The sequence below is a fragment of the Leptodactylus fuscus genome, chromosome 5 (assembly GCF_031893055.1).
Source record: "Leptodactylus fuscus isolate aLepFus1 chromosome 5, aLepFus1.hap2, whole genome shotgun sequence".
In the NCBI taxonomy this organism is placed as follows: Eukaryota; Metazoa; Chordata; class Amphibia; order Anura; family Leptodactylidae; genus Leptodactylus; species Leptodactylus fuscus.
The window spans coordinates 52834563-52841418 of record NC_134269.1 but is presented as its reverse complement, the minus strand read 5'-3'; the positions used below and the strand labels follow the sequence as shown (position 1 = coordinate 52841418).

The window sequence follows — 6856 nt, the reverse complement described above, 5'->3', positions numbered from 1 at the left end:
ATGCTTTGGATAGGGACACCCATAAAAAGGGTCATCATGTCATCACGACTGATATGTAATGAAACACTTTGTTTTCTCAAAAAGTAGAGAACATAAATGGGGTGACACTTCCTTGCCAGTTTAAAGAGATGTAAACAGGTATTCCCATCTGGGCGTTATGGCCATATCTATCCACATCTATTAAGCATTTATTATATAATGGAATATTCCATAAATGTAGCCATCAATGTCCAGATGTGACTATCCCTTTAAATAAATCTGTGCTTGTTTCGGCAGCACATAAACTAGAATTGGAAAGCTACAGAGGAGATTAGTATGGCCCCTGGCAAGGATGACGACCAAATTTGTGAAGCGTTCCATATTTTTCTATTACTTGATGTTCTTTGTGATTTCTTTTTTCATCTTTAAATAAGTTTACGAGAATACTTTGCATTGCTTTGTATTGCATACTGTAGATCGACTTTATTCTAAAACATGAAAAATATTCAATAAAAACAAATGATTCAAAAAAATGTATTAGGTTTTGTTCACATCAGCGCTAAACATGTGATACCAGTGCCAGATCTGTAACATGATGTGCATCAGTTGTGCCCAATGGATCTTATGGCAGAGAATCGGTGAGGTGAGTATTGTTTGTTTTACATTTTAACCCACTCTGAGCTCTTTTCCCAATTGCTGTCTCTTTGGCAATAAGTTAGGTATTGTTTTTATGGCACATCTGTGATCTGATAGATAAGCAAACATTTGGTCACTAAGTCACGGTTCGCATCTGCACATGGATTTCCGTTTGGGGAGTCCACTTGGGGACCTCCTGAATGGAAACCTAATCCGCATAAAAAAGCAGTTACCTTAGGAAACACGCAGACCCCATAGACTATAATGGGGTCCGTGTGGTTTCCGCATGAAAAATGCAGAGAGAAAAGTGCTGCATGCAGGAAATGGAACAGAATGGCCCAAACGAAGATGTGAACCAGGACTAATACTGATCCTGTTACAGCCATTGCAGAAATGGTATTTTGCCAGAATGTAAAGGATGGATGTAGAAATGGTGCCACTATGTGCTTGGAATGTTTAAGGCGGGAAGGGGAATGTCCCTCTTAGTGACTAGCAGATAGAAAAAAAGCAAATGAATGAATGCTGACCAGCATAGGACTGGCCCAGCAAAGGGTCTACTGGCCATGGCTCTCTAACACAATAATGGTCTAGCAGAAGACTTCCAAATTTAAAGGGAACTATGGTCTACTTTCTAGGGATTCTGGTGGATGTCTTTGATCATTGATGGGGCAGTTTCAGTGGGTCTTAAACTTACTGGCTTTCTCTCTTTCTATACATGTTGTGTGGCAGTAGCACTGTGCCCTTAATATTTTCTCTCCTTTACGCTAAGCCGGAGTGGCTGCATCTGTGGGAGCGAGCAGGGACAGCACCTGACATATGGTGACGTAAGTAACCAAGCCCATGGCACAGAAGGCACATTGGGAAGGCGGACTTGGGAGGTAGTAGGCGGAACTCAGGAGCGGGTGAAAGGATTATGCCCTACCGTGATGGGAGGTAGCGGCGCACTTGTCCAGGACAGTTGGGAGCTAAGGTAAATACCTATTTTCCGTCTGCGGTGACATAACCTAGCACTGAAGACACTGGCTGTAACTAGGGCCTATTTTTGGAGTAGGTCTTATATTTCAAGCCTAAAAATCAAGCTAGGGCTTATCTACGGAGAAACAGGGGACGCTAGGTTCACACCTGTGTTCACGGTCTCCGTTCTATGGTTTCCGTCTTCTGCATGCCAGAAGACGGAAACCACAGACCGGGTCCGGCCGTGCGCGGCGGTGAGCGTTTTAGGCTCTCCGCCGCGAAACCGGATTTTTTTATCCGGACACAGAGTACTGCATGTCCGACTCTGTGTCCGGATTATAAAACCTGGTTCGCGGCGGAGAGCGCAAAACGCTCACCACCGCTCACGGCCGGACAGCTTTCTCACCCATTCAAATGAATGGGTGAGAAAGCCTCCTGCAGGTTTCCGTCTCCTGCCTCTGTTTTAGGCAAGAAACGGAAACCTCAAGTACGGACACCTGGGCGCAGATGTGAACGAGCCCGTAGTTGTATATGCTACACAGGCAGCTTTGGATAAAATGGACTTAGCTCTATTACAAATGCAGCAGACTTATTTAGAGACAGCCATAAACGCATGAGGACTATAGTGATATTACTGATTCTTGACCAGAGCTGTTACTTTACGCTCTACTGTCCCAAATAAGACTTTTATCTTCCTCTATGTCTGAATTAAATGGAGCCTTATATGGCCAGTAAAGCCTCCAAATCCCTCTCGCCAAGATGAGGTCACTGCTTTATAGCTTCAGTATGTGAACTCTAAGATTAAAGGGACTGGCAGGTTGGAGGTAGTCGCTCTACACAGAGGCACAGCCTGACCTCCTGTTTACCTGCAGATTAACTCTTTCATATAACCTTAGAGTCTCCCGTGATAATGAGCGTATGTCCGACTAGCATCTGTTATATAAACACGTAGCAGATGTAATGCACATATCATCATATGGATGAAGCCAGAATGGGACAAACTCGAGGCAGATGTCTGCTCATATTGCTGTGCTGGAAGGAGGAAAAATTTCATAAGACATATCTTTATTAAAAAAAAAAAAAATCAATTGAGCAAATATCTCAAAACTAATAACTCGGAATTTTCCATCTATGAAAATGCTGAAGATTTCATCAAATATGCCCCATAGTCTCAGAAATACTAAATTTATGTAAAAATAGGTTAAGTACTGTGTATTGGGAACAACTGTCAAAAAAACAATTATAGAACATTGTGCTATAAAGACAGATTTAAGGCTCTGTTCACACATTTCAATACTTCTGGCATTTTTGACGTTAAAATATGGGAACTCCAATTGACCCTATTAAAGTCACAAGGGGCATGTCAGTGTCCGTACGGATCTGTGGAAAAACAGATCTGTGTCAGTGGCCAAGCCCCGTCATTAATAGGAACAATGATACTGGGGATGGAGCCAAAAACTCTGCAGTGCAAAAATTCATCTTGGATGCCCAGCAGAACGTCTCCTCTGGCCCAAAAGCCATGGCCTGTCTATACTATTCAGCAGGACCACTGAGGCTCCTTGATGCAGCACTAGCAGCCAGGTTTGTTCCTAGGGTCTTAAAAGATCAGGGACACAGTATCAAGGGATGTGTTTTACTATCTCTTCACTCCCAAAAATATAATGGGATATTATGATGTTCATATCTACTCCGGAGACTGTAACCTCTAAAACAGCGGGCCGTCGCTCCATTATTCGGATCCACTGGAAGACCCGAACAACAGAAGGCGCGGCACAAATGTGACCCTAACCCTAGACACAGCAGCTGAGCTCTATCCATAGTAGTATTCCTCTATTGTTTAATCAGTTTCTATTGAAAAAAATTTACATAGATAAAAAAATAACCAGTATAAACAGTATCAAAACACAGAGGGGAGAAGAAGTCTAGAAGGTTATTACAAGTTATTCAGAAGGTGGCAGTCTTTTGTCCATGTCTTGGCATCAAGAAAGGGCGCAATGGGTCCTGAGAATCCAAACCACCTGGCATTATAAACCCATCAGCAGGAGGTCAAGTCCCATCAAAGCAGACCTGAGAAAAGGCAGGTCATATATACTGAACGATATGGAGATCCAGGGGATCCATCGGGAAGTGGAGGAGTAGGGAGGGACCCAAGACCCTGAGAGGTTACTAGAGAATAGGGGGTGAGAAGGAAAAGAAAGGTCATGATGTTGGCTGGTGATATCAGGATGGGGGATGCTTATGTCCTCAAAAGGTGAAGCAAATACCTCTGAACGTTTATACATAATCCAGGACTGCCAGAGTTTGGAGGTCTTATCTATGGTTCCTTTGCAATCTGCTGAGCTTCTCCAGGCAAAATATCAACTGGTAGTGTTCCTCTATAATGGCAGGCTTAACTACTGTGACCCAGCCTTATGTATGGTAGTAGACCAATGTAATGGTAGGCTTAGATACCGCCGTTCATCAAATAAAGGTCAGATACCAGATCTACACAATGAGAAGTGATTCTTGTACACTTATATTTGATGACATCAGCCTTCTTACTGGCAGTTTTCACCGCAGCCTCCCTTCCATTACTATATACTAACCTAAAGTAACTTTTGGCATTAAGAGGTTAAAGATCTCCTGAAGGGCTTTGGGGGTGTATGGGCAGCCCGTGTATAATAATTCTCAGTGCAGAATGTAGGAGAGAAAAGTTTATGATACATGGGCTTCCAGACATAAAAAGTGCAATCAGCTTTAGTGTGGTGAGACGGCCTGTTGATTCCTCTAGCACCATGATGGCGAACCTATGGCACTTAAGAGTCCTCTCTTTGGGCACCCATCTGTGGAACAGATTATACTGTGTGGGGGCCACTTTGGAGCAAATTGTACTGTGTGGGGGCCACTGTAAAGCAGATTGGAATGTATGGGGGTCCGTAAGAAGCAGATTGGACTGTGTGGGGGACACTGTAGAGCAGATTGTACTGTGTGGGGGCCACTGTAAAGCAGATTGGAATGTATGGGGGTCCGTAAGAAGCAGATTGGACTGTGTGGGGGACACTGTAGAGCAGATTGTACTGTGTGGGGGACACTGTAGAGCAGATTGGACTGTGTGGGGGCTCCTTCACTATTTATTCTACTTTCACACAGTATCTGTTTTATAGCAGACGTGAAATTATTATAGATCATAATAACATTGCACGGAAACTGGCTAGATGGCTAGTTTGCGCCGCAATTTTAACGGTGCATGTTTGCGGTCACGTTAGCGCCGCGTAAACGCGCGTTAACGCGGCGTTAACGCGACCGCAAACATGCACCGTCAAAATCACGGCGCAAACGTCCCATACACGCGGCACATTGCGTGCCGCGTTTACTCCGTGTGAACAAGCCCTAAGGGTGCATTCACACGATGTCTTTTGGCTCGTAATTTGGCACGTAGACGCTGCTGGAGCTTTTGCGGGCCGTATACGCTCCCATTGATTTCAATGGGAGCGTGGATCGTATACGTGGCGCTATTTTGCGGCCGTGATTTTGCGTCTACGTGCCAAATTACGAGCCAAAAGACATCGTGTGAACCCTCCCTAAAACAGATCTGTACGATGTAAATAGTGAATATGAATTGTTCAAAATTATACCAAAAACCCCAATTGCACAATCCTATTAAGGTTAAATTGCCGTGTAGGCACCATCACTGCCCTAGCGTATAGATCCCCTCACAGGAGTGACACTAGTGTGAACAGCAACTTATTTGAAAAACTATCAATTCTTGTATATTTACCATTTCAAGTGAATATTTCTTGCTAGAGCAAAATATACCTATTACAATAATATAGTATTTAATTGCAAATTCTACATTCTGTTCTGAGAATTCTAACCTAATGTGAACCAAACCTTTTGGTATTGAAAAAGCCCATTAACAGTTTGATCTATGGTGGTGGCAGACCCTCCTCCAACACCCCTGGTCGATTTTCTCTGAATTTACCCAGAAATGTTTGGCAGCCACCCTTGTATACACTCCTTTGCAATAACACGCACTTTCAGCCAACAAACTTTCTATGGACACATTTAGGCAAATAATCATTTCTCACAAGCCATCTTTGGTCAGATAGTAATCAGTAACAACACTGGGCAGATATTATGTGACCACGATTGTCAGCCAGTCCAGACGGAATCTAATGAGACGCTGATTGTAATAAGCCTTGTGTTACTCGAGCTCCAGCTACAAAGTACATGATGTTACATATTTAGGAACATTCCTGGAAAATCTGATACATTGTGTTATGCTTAGTGCAGGGCTTGACTTCTATCTCTGATGGTCTTTGAAGGTGCAAGTTCTGCACTGTTCCGAAAGTCCAGCACCACAAATATCAACACATTTGGGCCAGATTTATTAAAATTGTCTAAACACTCTTATCTGCCAATAGCAACCAATCACAGATTAGCTTACATTTTGTATTCTGCTCGTGAAAAATGAAAGCTACATTGTGATTGGTTGCAATGTGTGACTGGTCTGAGCTGATGTAGAAAGATTTGCCGTTGTTAGGTGGGTTAAAGTCTAGGGCCACACATAGTGAACAGGGGGCAGAATCAAAGAAATTCAGCAGTGTGTTCCTTCCAAGCCACCGCAGCAAAAACCACCTAAAGTTGGACATTTTTATCCTGCACACCCGTGTGAATTCCTTTAAGTTTCCTGCCGTAGAAGAAATCCGCAGCGATAATTAACAGGTCGAAAATCCTCTTCTTTGATCCTCTCTACTTGGCATGAACATTGACCATTATGTGTGTATATATAACACTATTGTGTTCTGCCATTGTCTTCCAGAACAACACTGCACTGGTCCTGAAAGAGAACCAGAAATCTCATCAGAATAAAAAGAAATAATACTGAATCCAGCACCAGGGAAACACTTGTATACATAAAACGTATATTATATTTTATGTCAATGGACACATACTGTAGTTTGCTAAAATCCTACATTTGCTGGGACTGTCCCGGTTTTGTAGGGGAAGGTTTAGTAGTTCAGGATTGGAACTCAACTTCCAGGTTAAGTGCCCGGGTGCCCAAAGTCAAAGTGAAGCCTGGTATGAAGAAGGTGGAAGTGAGGAGAGGTGAGTAATGAAAGGGACTTCACCTGGGGTCTGTTTTTTGTCCTTGAGTCTGGATTATGGAGTCTGGGGTAGGGTCTGAATACTGGGGTCTGGTTTGGACTGGGGTCTGGTATGATTTGGCTTACTATGTCTGAAATGTGTAAGCCAACTATACTCCATTTTTATTTTATCTCTGGACACATCCACACACAGAAATGGC

At 43.2% G+C, this 6856-nt stretch overlaps 1 non-coding gene across 1 annotated transcript; it reads left to right on the top strand.

Annotated features, from left to right (window-relative positions):
* The first annotated feature begins 260 nt into the window (after positions 1-260).
* LOC142205370 (U6 spliceosomal RNA) lies at positions 261-366 on the top strand. Its single transcript, XR_012716382.1, has one exon. It is a non-coding gene; the product is annotated as a U6 spliceosomal RNA (small nuclear RNA).
* Positions 367-6856: the final 6490 nt, after the last annotated feature.